This window comes from Python bivittatus, unplaced genomic scaffold (genome assembly GCF_059951505.1).
Source record: "Python bivittatus isolate LINGU-HERP-01145 unplaced genomic scaffold, Pbiv_v1 ctg000690_np1212, whole genome shotgun sequence".
Taxonomy (NCBI): Eukaryota; Metazoa; Chordata; class Lepidosauria; order Squamata; family Pythonidae; genus Python; species Python bivittatus.
In genome coordinates this window covers 21,442,769-21,456,517 of record NW_028277096.1, presented here as the reverse complement: position 1 = coordinate 21,456,517, position 13,749 = coordinate 21,442,769, and the positions used below count along the sequence as shown (strand labels likewise).

Genomic DNA, 13,749 nt, shown 5'->3' with positions numbered 1-13,749 from the left:
GAAATATAGGGTTGGAATGAACCAAACGTGGGCTCCATTCACAAATGACCTTTAATCTGGGTACTAAATTAACCTGTGTTGGGTATTCACACAGTACTCTACCCCATGAAGGTGACCAAGTGGGCTATTCAGAGCAACCCTAATGCTAACCAAAGCTGAGTGGGTTGTGTAAAAATCGCCCTAGATCTTTAGTTGCTTTGGCTGAGTGTTGTGTGAACACACCCATTGCGTTCTCTTGCATATGAAGCTCTGAGAATGGCTTTTTCCTGCCTTCACTCCCTGCAGCCTTCCTCGGGGCTGGTATCACGTTACCTCCCAGACGGCGAAGCTGGGTTTTTAATTTAAACCTAAAGAGAAAACAGACTTTCTTTTGTGTTTGAAATTAGTTCAGCTTTCAACTCCCCCCCCCCTTGCAGACTAAATTGCTGAGAGTTTTTTTTTTTAGTTCTGTCTTCCTGCTTGCTTAGTTTCTCTATCTGTCTAGCTGCAGGCATTTCAAACCTACTCTGTGTTTTAAACAATTATTAGATGGCAGGTCCAGGAGTGACAAAGTTGGCTTGTTGACATGTGGGGGGCCCCTTAAGTTTTGGGCTGTGGTGGGGTTCTAGAAACCCTGATTTCTTCCTTGTGAAGATCATTCCTGCTTAGAGGATGGGGAGTTTTAAAACCAGAAAAGGCAAAACTTGGATTGAGGTTTTCAAACAGAGGCTGGATAATCGTCTCTCCAACCTTAGCAACTCTAAGATTCGTGGACTTCAACTCCCAGAATTCCCCAGCCAGCGTGCTGGCTGGGGAATTCTGGGAGTTGAAGTCCACGAATCTTGGAGTTGCTAAGGTTGAGAAACACTGGTGTAGTGAATCCTCCAGTATGCAGGAGATTGGACTTGATGACCTCTTTAGGTCTCTTCCAACTCTACAATTCTATGAAAGATGAATTTGTCAAGAGGGTGGATTAACAGAATCTTGCTCCATATGAGGCCGATGAGTCAAGAAGCAAGTGGCTCCTTGCTCCCTTGGGCCATCAAGTGTGTGCAGACTCTCAGTGACCACATAGGTGGACCTTCTCCAGGATGACCATCCCCAATCTAGTCCTTCAAGTCTCCCAGTGGTGCTGAAGTACAGCCTTGCTGCTGGTCTCCGTAGAATGTAAAGGTTCCAACTCCATAAAAGTTGAGCCTTTGCTTTTTATGTTTAAATCATGTTTCTCCTGTCGGCAATAGGAAGCACAGTGATACAGAAAACAACGTTGGCGGGTTGGGGTGTCCTTGGGCATCGTGATTCCGTTAAAGTAACCCTGAAGAACAGAAGGCAGATAACGAGGTATGGATTTGCATTTTGACAAGGGTGAAAAACGGTCATCTTATCCTAATATTAAAAGGAGGCCTATCCTTTGGTTTAAGAAACATAGATCAGATTTGAGAACAGGATAAGGTGCCCGTCTTCAAGGCTAGGTCTGGCTGATTATTTGCCGACCCAGAGTTGGGGGGTGTTCCTGGCTAAGTAATGCAATTAATATTCATGTCTATTGATACATCTCTTTTATCTCCTGTCTAATCCTTTGCCCATCTATTGTGGGAGCTCTTAGTCTGTTTGAGCCCAGTGATCCTTGTTCCAGGGCATTTTAATGAAGAAACGTTGTTTCAAATCTCCATTTTTTAGTTCATATTTTAGCAGATCGCTATTTTCATGCAACATCATCCTCTTCTTCCCTTCCCTTTCATCTTTCTCAGCATTATGGACTTCTCAGTGGAGTTGGGTTTCTACATAATATGCCCATAATATGATGATTTGAGCTTGGTCATTTATACCTCGAGTGAGAACGTGAGGTTGATTTATTCTGTGTTCCATTTATTTGCTTTTTTGCTGCCAATGGTATTCTCAAGTATACCAGGCTTAGACAAATTTGGTCTCGCATAGACTTTATTCTTCATGCCATCTTGCCCTGCTCTGCCCATCTTTCCTTGTATTTCCCCTTTCCCAAGCATCTGCTTTAAGACAGAAAATGGAAAATGGAAGAAAAGAGGCAGAATGAGAGTGGACTGAACTGTAAATAGAAGCATTCTACATCACAACGCGTGGCTACAGCTCCTGAGTTTAAACTGAATAGCTTTCTAAAACATAGAACGCTATAACATAAAATCCAAAGTGGTATCAACTATCTAAGAAAATGGTGCCTCGCAGGAAAAGAACGTCAGGCTTCAATGTAACAGGATTTTCAGGCTTGGTTGAAATTAGTCCTGCCCTTGCTAAATCTGCCATTAAAACATCCTCAGTGTCAAGGCCAACTCAACTGGGCAAGATCAAAGAACAAGAACAACCCAGATTTCCTTCAGTAAGGAACCTTTAACACACCTCTTGGGGTAAATACAGAATCTCAGAAACCTCAAGAGGCATTTCGCAGCCTCGTTTCTAGTGCATTCATTGAAACAGAGTCTCTTTAAATAATCTGAAATGCATCTTCCCGCATTTCACCGGGGCTGAGTTGCCACTGATGAGATGCGACCAGCGGACGCTCCTTCTGTCTCTTGATTCTTTATGTCTCGTCTCCCATTCCTTTTGCAGCCTTCCCACAATCTCTCACGCTCAACTTGGCTGCGCCATTACAGTTTAGGATCTCCCAAGGCAGTCTGAACCGCACGGTAGTCGAAACAAGCAGGTATCTGAATTTTTTCCCCCCTAATATTTAACTCGTGTTTAATTTTGGAACAGCAGAACACGTTGGATCCAAATTGTGCACGGTTGCTGCTTCCAGTTTGAAGATAGTTGTTGCGTCTCCCTTGGATCTTGTGCTGTCAACTACCTGTTTCTTCATAGGAGATGGTTTTCACATTCTTTATCATCCTCTAGAGCAGTGTTTCTCAACCTTGGCAGCTTTAAGATGTGTGGACTTCAACTTCCAGAATTCCCCAGCCAGCAGGTTGAGAAATGCTGCTCTAGACACTTGCAAGCTTGTCGTGATTCTTCTTAAAACAGGGTGCCAAAACCTGGGACTTATGATTGCTTGTTTTTCCTGTTACTGCAGTGTGAGATTTAGCTAAGAGCCCCCTCCCCAATTCAGATTGTGGCTTTTTGTTATGGTGACTCGAGTGATTGATAGATTGATTGCATCTATTGATGGCTGATGGATGTGGAGGGGAGCAGAAAATTGAAAGCGGAAGAAAAGAGGCAGAATGAGAGCAGATTGAACTGCAGATAGAAGCATGTTATACCACAACATGTTGTTACAACTCCTGAGTTTTAAACAGAAAAGCAGGGAGGTCACCTTCGTTAATCAGATTTTCGCTTGAAAGAAACCTGCCAAGTGTCAAATAATTTGGTAACTGGTCTTATCAGAATTTTCACCCTGCTTTTTGAGAAAAATAATTCCCGTTTGAAAAGAACACCATTGAGGAATTTTACAAGCAGGCATTTAGATTGGTCCTCTGGTGATACGATATATTGTTATGTGGCTCAGTACGTATGGAATGGAATACATGAATGTATCCTGTTGTCTCTATTTTTTTAAGGCTAATGAAGGTATAATTAGTTATTAATTTATTCCAGATCAACAGCTTGGGTGTAATTGTGGTTCTGTTTCATCCACCCCTGGTAATTACCAGCTTATGGCCTACCTCAAGGAATGTCCTTAATTTGAAGGTTGAGCTCTTTAATTAATAATAGTTCTCTCGTTTTGGATAGATTGTACCATTATGGTCCTTCTGGCAGATGTATCTCATGGATTAAAGTAATAAGAGCCTTAAACGAAGCCTTCTTCATTAAGGAGAGGTGAAATGGACTTGTCTATTAAATTGCACAGTATGGTGTAAGGACCAAGATGTTCCACAAAGACCGAAATCTTCAGTTCATACTCAAGCATGAAGGCTTTGCTGCAAAGGCTCTTTCTGAACTTCACCACAAGATGAAATTGGAGAAGGCACTACTCATAGGAAACTGGTTCAAGCCACCATCCCATCTTCATGCAAATGCTGCAAATGTTGTAATATGCATCAGTTGACTAATACAAATCACATCATTTGCATGATATCATAATGCACGTGATAGCTCTTGCCCTTGGATACCTATGAAACACATCACCCTGACCAGCTGGAGGAAAGGCAGGATGTATCTGTAACCAATAAAACTCAAGTACATAAATTAAAATGCATCTTTCTGGAGTCCCCTTAGGGTTGCCAGCTTACCAGGAAAAAAGATTTCTCCTGGTGCCTAAGACCAACTTGATCTGTGGAAATTTCCGCCATCTTCTGTTGCTAATGCCTGCATATATTGTTAGACTTTAAGAAGTAGCAAATTAAGGTTCTGTTCAGGTAGCTAGCCTAGCCATGATCTGCTCAACTATGGTTTACTCAAGATACCAAATTAGGTAGGTTTACCCAACATGCCAAACCAACTCTCAGTCCCATAAGGTAGACCAGACTAAGAAACAAACACCATGTAGACCTAAAACTACTTTTATTAGAATAGCTATTGTAAGAGAATCTTGCACATCTGAATGTGCTTCCCTTCCTCCCTCTGAACTGAAGTGGGGGACTGTCTGAGTTGTTTCTGTAAACCACTTTCTTTGCCTGGGCTCAAGCCACATTTATCTGATCTTTGTCTTGGCAATAGATCTTCCCTCTGTCCTTCAAGGCCGTCCTCTGCGCTCACTGCACCAACCAACAACATAGAGGGTTAGCTAATTAGTATGGTTTGGTTCTCCCATCATGCTAAGCCAAAATGTGGATCTGGCTTAGTATGTAGGAACAATGCAGCCAGACATAGCTTAGTGTGTTGTGAAAAGGGGACCTCTATTTGTGTGGTTCCTGTGAACCATCATAGCCATCAGGCAAAGAACTGCATTTTGAAAGCAAACATCCCCAATTTCAAGCTTTTAAGGAATCTTTGTGAATCCCCTGCTCAGAGGTCAGTGGGAAGAGAACAAGAGAGTCACAGGGCGTACCCCAATGGTTGGTTTGCACAACCTTGCAAAGCCATAATCCAACGAACTGCCAGTGGCGCACAAAATGGTGTTTGCATTACATTTTGAGAGAGATAACTTGGATTTGCTTATCTGCGTTTGCCCTGCTAACCTCACCTTGATGGTGGCCAAATTTTATTACTGTAATCCAAAGGAGGCCTTTGAAAGATTTCAGTTCTATTTTAGACTCTGTAGGCTTGGCAGCCAAACCCCAGACCCGGGCTGGGTTTATCCGTTGCACATCATGTTTAGCTTGGGCTTTGCAGAGTATGTGCAAACCAGTTGTAGTTTCTGTTCAAAGCACAGCTGAAGATGTTGCACAAATTAATCTGAGCAGAAAAGTTTGTTGGATGAAGCGGGCTTGGAGCCATCGTTTTCAAAGCCAGCTGTAATAATTGTGTATTTTGGGTGGTGGAACGGTGTTTCAGACACAGCACAAAAATATGTTCACTGAAAATGAAACGCAGGAGACAAGAAAGAACAAGCCCAGGGGTCTCTGCTAAAGCATAATTTTCCACGGCCTTCTCTATTTGATGCCTTCCAGATCCACAGACATCAGCTCCACTTTATTGAACGCCCTGGCAAGGAATTCTGGGAACTGAAGTCTTGCACATCTGCATAGTAGTAGGTTGGAGAAGGCGGTTAACGTTATGCCTGAATCCTTTCCAAGACATCCTCGTCAAAGGTGGGGAATTGGGCAAGAAAGTTTGGGCTGCAGTACTCCAGATGATCACTAGATGGCAGCAAAGCATGCCAGAAAATCTAGAAGTTCTCCATCTAGGGGTTACCCAGAGTATTGCAGTCTAGGAAATCTGGTGCCTTAGCCTGGAACTGCATTTGAAAAGACTGCCTGAAGTGAACACATCAAAAGGAGAGTTTTGTTTTGTAAAAATAGCATTTCTCTTTGAGGAGCGTCATTAATATAATTGTAAGATTTGGTCTGTAGTTTTAAACTGATGGCTTCTTGACAATATAATGATTCCTCCTCATGTTTCTCCATGCATTAGAAGGGTTCAATGCTAAACAGCCAGAAGTGCACGATCTGGGAGCAACTTGCTTTCATATGTGAATGCCTTAATTGTCATTTCCCCAAATCCTATTGTTTCTTCCCCCAAAACCCTTCAAAGCTGGCGTCTTTTGTGTCGCAATTTCCTCCAAGGCACATTCAGTTGTTATATTTTCTCTATTAAAAAAAAAAAAAAAAAAGAACAAATGGAAACAGTTATTGTTATTAGCTCTGGAATAGGTGATGCTAATTTGAAGTCCTTTGAGGTTTGAACTTTGCCTAGCTGTTGTAGTCATCAGCAAACACAATTGTGGCAGAGAAACAATTGCTTGCCGAGAGCTTGCGTGGCTGACATGACATCTCGGAAAATCCGTTAGAACTGGGTAATTTGAAAGACAGGCAAACAGAGAAAATATTTGGTGGAGAATTTGGCTGCTAGTCAAAATACACTCAGCAAAGCATCCATCGGGCCACAGGGAAGGGTGCCAGGAAGTGACAGCCCCTGTGGCATCTTCCTGAAAAAACAAGGAGACAAGGAACTTATACACGCATGTACACACCCACCCACCCACATGAAGTGGCATGCAGAAGTCTAGCTCCCCCCTTCCCTGGTCAAGCGGCATGTTTCAGTGAATCCCTCAGTGAACCGAAGCTGACCAATCTCTAAAGTTAACTCTAGAAAGTTAAACATCCCCGTCTTCTGCAAATTTGAATTCAACCCTACTATTTACGTGCGCTTGTTTGCAGTTTCAAAACAGGGAAACAGGGAACAGAGCAGGTACAGACATTTGGACAGCCTTCCAGTCATTACGTTGGAATGCCTCCATTGGCAGGAAGAACAGATTCCAAAGGTTCCTCTAGCCGACTAAGGGTCTTTCTATTCTTGGTGACTCCCCCACCCCCAACTTTTTCTTGCAGAATTCTTCCAGTTCAGAAATATTTTTAGGTCTCCTTGCTTGCACAGCGTATTTGAGATCCCCCTACAGGTTTTCAAGAATATTCAAGTCTGGGAACTGTGAAGGTCATTCCAAATCCTTTCTTTCCCTAAGTCAGTGTTTTTCAACCTTGGCAACTTCAGGATGGGTGGACTTCAACTCCTGGAATCCCCCAGCCAGTTGAAGTCCACCCATCTTAAAGTTGCTAAGGCCGAGAAACCCTGGTCTAGAAGAACCAGTAGAGTCACATTCTATTTCTTGATCGTCTTTCAAGGCAACCAGGGGAGTCTTCCCCACCCAGGCTGCTCTGAAACCACTTTGAAACGGGCCAGGACAATCTGCTGCTTGCAAGTTTGTCTCCAGCTGAGAAGCCAGTACTGTCTCAATGACTTGGCCCAACCATGGAAAGTTAAGAGCGTGGTCTACAATTACCCATCACTGAGAGAATCTAGATGGGCTTTTTTAGAAGATCTGTTTAAATCAGGAGCATTTGTGAGGTTAATCAAAGGGCCTGTAATAGCCACCCAACTGGAAGTTGAAGATGGTGGGCAAGTATCAGAAGGCAAGAAAGGAATATTTCACTTCAAGCCACCAGGCCATGTCCTTGGGTATTAGAAATATTCAGTTTTGTTGACGCAGTTTCTGTTTCTCCTCCGCTCCAATTGTTTAATTTTTCTTCTAAGATTCAGGATGGGCCTCTTTAGCTAGGATCGAAGAACGGGAGACGTGATGGAGAATTATAAAATCATGCATGGCATAAAGAACATGGAAAGATGTGTTTTTCTCCCTCTTCCACAATCTTGAAGAAAGCAAAGAGGATCAGGATCCATAGAACAAAATGCTTTTTGATGGAGAGCTAAACCAGCATTTACAAGCAGGTGGGATGATGGTAGACAATTTGGATGGTTGGAAGGTGGCTTAAACTGATTCCTGGGGGATTAGGCTATCAATGGCTACTAGCATTGATGGCTATTTGTTACTTCCTGAATCCTAGGCTACTACCTTAAATACTGGTTGCTGGAAACTGAGAATGGAAGGGGGTTCTCACCTCCAGCTGAGGCTCATGAGCTTCCCAAATGCATCCAGTTGACTTTATGGGAACAGAAGGCTGGACTAGATGGACCCACTTTAGCCTGACCTAGAAGGGGTCTTCTCATATTCTCGCAGATAGGATGCTCTGTTCTTCACGTTTGGATATTCTGCTAACCAGTAATTAATGCTAGCTACCTATTCTATCAATTTATTGGTTCATCAATGGGCTAAAAGGGGATTAAGACTTCAACTGTCTTCCAGTCAATAAAAATTTTAGGAAATAATTTACTTTGCAGTAGAGTAATTGCTTAGATGTGATTTCAGCTCACCCTAGGTCATCAAGCTACTTCTAACCTAGGTGCAGTCACGGATCTTTGCTGCTATTAAACATTTTTTTAGCCAAGCCTTATAATGGTCCTGTTCTGGGCCATATCTTTATTAGTTATGCTTTTAATGCGTTTTTTTCCTGAAAGTTTTTACTGTATCTGGCTGGGGAATTCTGGGAGTTGAAGTCCACCCACCTTAAAGTCACCAAGGTTGAGAAACACTGGCATCGGGGCACCACTGTTGGGCTGCACATCGGGCATCAGTCAGCCTAAACCTGGCCCTGAACTGTAAGCCACTTTTTCTCACTATGCTTCAGCGAAATCTCCCCCCACCCCAGAAAAAGCAAAAAAAATCAGGCCTGTTGGATTCCCACATGCAGCAATGGTTGGCTTTACTGTGCAAGGAGCCGGACTGAAGATGGATTGACGTAGGCTTTGTTCACCAGCAAGCAAAGAGAACCAACAGCCCCCCCCCCTTTCCACGGCTGCTTTGCTTGGTTTCTAACAATTTGAGAATGCAGGCTGGAATGAGCTATTTAAAGGCACCTTCCCTCTGGTTTCCATCTGTGGCAGGGGGAACGGAGTGGGGCTTCTAGAGCCAGGCTGTTGAGCTCCCTCTCTTTCCTGAAATAGCAGCGCGCGCACACATACACACACACACACCCCGGCTTTGATCTAATTTGCGGCTATTTTGTGGCTTCTCTTCTTCCAACGCCCCCCACGTTGGTTCGGTTTCTTCTTTTAGGACTTTGCGCACCCCGGCTAGATGGGCTGGCTTGTCCTGTCCACTCCCTTCCCATTCTTCTCCCAAATTACCGGAGGCTTCCAGGATGGGCAGAGTCACAATCTGGGCAGTAGATTCGGAGAAGGTTGGCACCCTGCCCCGGAATTCAGGCCGTCCACAGCTGCTAGAAGGGCTGATGGTCGCCAGGAGGTCTCTGTCGCCTGTTGGTGTGATGAAAAGCTTCATTTGCTGGCCAGGGCGGAGCCAGGTTGTTATACACAGAAGCACGCAAGGGAAACTTGGTTTGGAGACACGGCGCACAGAAAACAGATGTTGGTGTCTATCCACACGGCACGTTCTTGGGGTGGGCAGCCCGGTTCAGTGCTTCCGGTGCTTCATTTACTTTTTTTAAACGGGACTGAATCTCGGATCTTCGGCACGGGGAAGAGACACGACCACCAGCGATGGCTTTTCTGCACGGATTGCTACGGATGGGGGACCGTTGTGATTTCGGCTGGGAAACAGGCATTCTGAACACTTAGAGCCGCAAATCCGGAGGAGGACTGGTAGCATCTTTTCTGACTCACCCATTTGGTTAATCTGTGAATTAATAACGTTGTTAACCAAGTTTCATGTTAGTCAGAAAGAGGGCTATCCGACTCTTCCTGATTTTTTTGCTACCCTAATCTGACACTGCTCTCCTCCTGCCGTGAACATTTCTAGGGCTTTGCTGTTTCTTATTTTATTTCTGTTTTTGTTTAATTCGACTTACCCATCTCCGCAACCTGCTAGAATACCCGGCAATTAGCAGAATATGACAACATCTCTGGTAAATAAAGACAAAAAAGCAGTGGTTTTCAAACTTGGCAACTTTAAGGTGGATGGACTTCAACTCCCAGAATTCCCCAGCCAGCATGGCTGGCTGGGGAATTCTGGGAGTTGAAGTCCACCCACCTTAAAGTTGCCAAGTTTGAAAACCACGGCAGTAAAGCATCCACATTAAAAAGTATGAATGAAGAAATGAATAATAATGAATAAAAATAAAAACCTGATAACAACACAGCCTAAAACTTGGGCTGCCAACCCTCAAGCCTAGATGGGTCCATCTGAGTCAACAAGTAAGTGCTCTTTGGAAGAGTTCAGCTTTGAGCGCCGTCCAAAATGAAGCCAGACGGGGGAATTCTGGGAGTTGCAGTCCGCCCATCTTAAACTTGCCGAGGACGGGAAACGCTAATTTGTAGCCCATGATGCTAATTGGAAATGTGGTTTGTTTATTTGGGGGATAGCCTTGTTTGTAAATCCAACCAAGTGTGGCTTATCCAATGAGCCATGCAGTAGTATCCCGTGTCAAGCAGATCAGAGGAAAACATGACAAGCTGCAGCATTCCAAGCGGCCATTGGAACACGCCTTTCGGTAAGCAGCAAGCATGCTCCCTGCTCTTGGAAAGCTAGCACCTCAGACGTTGCTTATTTCTTGCTCTGCTAATTTGGAAAACTATTAGGGCAATATGACCCAGAGGAACTTTCCAGAATGTTGCCTTCTCCATGAACTGGAAGAGATCTTCCTCCCTCCCTCCCTCCCTCCTTCCTCTCCTCTCCTTTCCTTCCTCCCCCTCCCTCCTCCCCATTCACCTTCCCCCCTCCTTCCTCTTTCCTCCTTCTCCTTCCTCCCTTCCCCTTCCTCTCCTTCCTCTCATTTCCTCCCTCCCTCCCTCCTTCCTCTCCTCTCCTCTCCTTCCTCTCCCTCCTTCCTCTCCCTCCCTCTCATTTCCTCCTTCTCCTTCCTCCCTCCTTCCTCTCCTTTCCTTCCTCTCCCTCCCTCCCTCCCTCTCATTTCCTCCTTCCCTTCTCCCCATTCACCTTCCCCCCTCCTCCTTCCTCTTTCCTCCTTCTCCTTCCTCCCTTCCCCTTCCTCTCCTTCCTCTCATTTCCTCCCTCCCTCCCTCCCTCCCTCCCTCCCTCCTTCCTCTCCTCTCCTCTCCTCTCCTCTCCCTCCCTCTCATTTCCTCCTTCTCCTTCCTCCCCCTCCTTCCTCTCCTTTCCTTCCTCTCCCTCCCTCCCTCTCATTTCCTCCTTCCTCCCTCCCTCCCTCTCCCCATTCACCTTCCCCCTCCTTCCTCTTTCCTCCTTCTCCTTCCTCTCTTCCCCTTCCTCTCCTCTCCTTCCTCTCCCTCCCTCCCTCCCTCCCTCTCATTTCCTCCTCCCTCCCCCTCCCCTCCCCTCCCCCCTCCATCCATCTGAAGTCATGAAGTTGCCTTCGCTCAGCACAGCGAGCACAGTGGCCAAATCCGCCCATTCTTCTGGGGGGCGCAAAAGGCTGGACCATAATGAACGCACAAGGGCAGAGTTGCTCCACAGCCGAACAACAAGCCCAAAAGGGTTGGAACGAGCCCAGCTGGACTCTTTGTGTGACCGCAGCCCCTGGGCTTCACCGGCCTGGCCGAACGCGTTGTGCAAAGACAGCCCTCGCGATGGGTATCGCTGTGGAAAACTATCAGAAGAGCCGCCGTTGATTTGGGTCACCTTTGAAAGAAAAGGGATCGGGTGGGTCAGCTTCTCCCTCCCGCCCTTTCCTTGATCGGGTTCCCGGGGGATTTCCCTTTCCAGCGGGGCTCCAGAAAGCCTGTCCTGCGTTTCGCTGAGGACAGGTCACAAGTGCTCGGTCCTTTCAGGGCCCCCCAAAAGCAAGCTTTATTTTTTGGCCTTTCCTTTTCGGTCTCGGTGGCGTGGAAAGGCAGCCTTGCTGATCGCCTTCCCACTTCGCCTTCCTGCCAACGCATCTTCGCTTCGTTCCTTCCCCTCTTGTGCAGTTCATTAGCCTGTGCACCCTCTCGCAAAGGCCGCTCTGGGCAATTTACGTGTTAGGATGAAAAAAACCCACGAGAATTTTTTGGGTTGTAGTTTTGTTTTCGTTGGATGTCACCTAGAGTCCTGTTGCCTGAATTGGGCCACCCTAGAAAGCCATTCATTCATTCATTCATTCATTCATTCATTCATTCATTCATTCATTCAATAAATGGTGATAATAAAAAATCAGTCCACCAACCAACCGTAGACAGTCACTCCCAGTGGTGCATTGGGGGGAAAAGAACAGAATGAATGAAAACCCAAAAGGCAGAGATCTGACAGCAGAAAGTGGGTCGTAACGTGGCCTAACCCCAGAGCCTGTGGGACGGGCCAGGGTCAGATATTCATTTTTTTAAATGAAACTTTTATTGAGATATATAAAAAGCACAGTTAAAATACAAATCAGAAAGTATAGAAAAGAAAGAAGACAGAACTAAAAAAAAGACAAAAACTAAGATAGTGAGAACCGATAGAAAAATGAAGCGGAAAATGACTTCCGACTATCTCCAATACAGATATAAGTACAAATGAAAAAAAGATTGATCTCTTACCACTAATTAATCCAAATTCACATTATTTCTATCAGCACAAACCATCTAATCATGAAATCTCCCAATCAAAGCTTCATTTTTTTCCCACCCAAGCACGTAATCTAAAAAGGGTGGTTGCTATGAGGAAACAGATTTAGAAACAGTATTCTTTCTCATTAACTCGGTTAACTTCACCATTTGAGCCAAGTCCATTCATTTGATCACCCCGGGCCAGGGCCAGATTTTCAGAAGTGGAACAGGGTTGCGCCCAGAGCTGTCTGCAAGGTTGGTCAAAAAAGTCAAGATGTTGGCCACGCAGGTGCAATTGAAACTCTCCCTGTTTTTGACGTGCCTTTTTTGACCACATCCTGTAGACACCTGAGGCTGGGGGCCCTACAGACTGTTCTGTAGACTGTCTTCCGATTTCAGCCTGTTCTATCTACTGTTTTAATCATCATCATGTATTACATGTAAATGCTGCCCGACTCCTGGCGACTCTGAGCGGTTGACAAATGGTGAAAAACCTTGTTTTTTCCTTCGTGGCTGCCCTGCAAGAAGGGCCAGGCGGTGGAAAGGAATAGGAAGCCGATCCAGGGAATCATGGAAAGAATCAGCAGCTTTACGCAGGCTTGATTTAAAAAGCACGCTAAGCCAGGAGGATTGTTGGACTCTGACGATTATGTTCCACTCACCTGTTTAACTCGAGGCATAAGTTCTAGATCCTGGCTTAGCAGTCCAAGTAGCCAGGTCCATGGGTCCCCATTAAGTCCAACAAACTCTGCATTAGGCTGTTCTGTGGCTGTGACCTCTAGGTCCATTTCTTTTCCACTCCCAACAGTGCCTTTTCTATTAAGGATTGTGTTCTCAGGCATTCTGGCCTAGTGCTTCTCAACCTTGGCAGCTTGAAGATGGGTGGACTTCAATTCCCAGAATTCTCCAGCCAGCCATGGCTAGGTTAGAACCGTGTTTCTCAACCTTGGCAGGTTGAAGATGGTGGACTTCAACTCCCAGAATTCCCCAGCCAGCCATGGCTAGGTTAGAACCGTGTTTCTCAACCTTGGCAGCTTGAACCTTGTTAGAACAGTGTTTCTCAACCTTGGCAGCTTGAAGATGGTGGACTTCAACTCCCAGAATTCCCCAGCCAGCCATGGCTAGGTTAGAACCGTGTTCCTCAACCTTGGCAGCTTGAAGATGGGTGGACTTTAACTCCCAGAATTCTGGGAGTTGAAGTCCACCCATCTTCAAGCTGCCAAGGTTGAGGAACACGGTTCTAACCTAACATGGACTATAAATTCAGACTTTGTGGCAGCTTTGAGTTGATGACACACACTTGGATTCACCATGTGAAAAAATCCTGGTTCATTTGGGAAACGTAGCATGTCAATCTAGCCAACG

General features: G+C 45.3%; 1 protein-coding gene across 2 annotated transcripts in view; it reads left to right on the top strand.

The window, feature by feature from the left end:
* Positions 1–13,749, top strand: part of YPEL2 (yippee like 2) — a 53,785-nt gene that overhangs the window by 16,170 nt on the left and 23,866 nt on the right. The gene's annotated exons all lie outside the window — the stretch shown is intronic.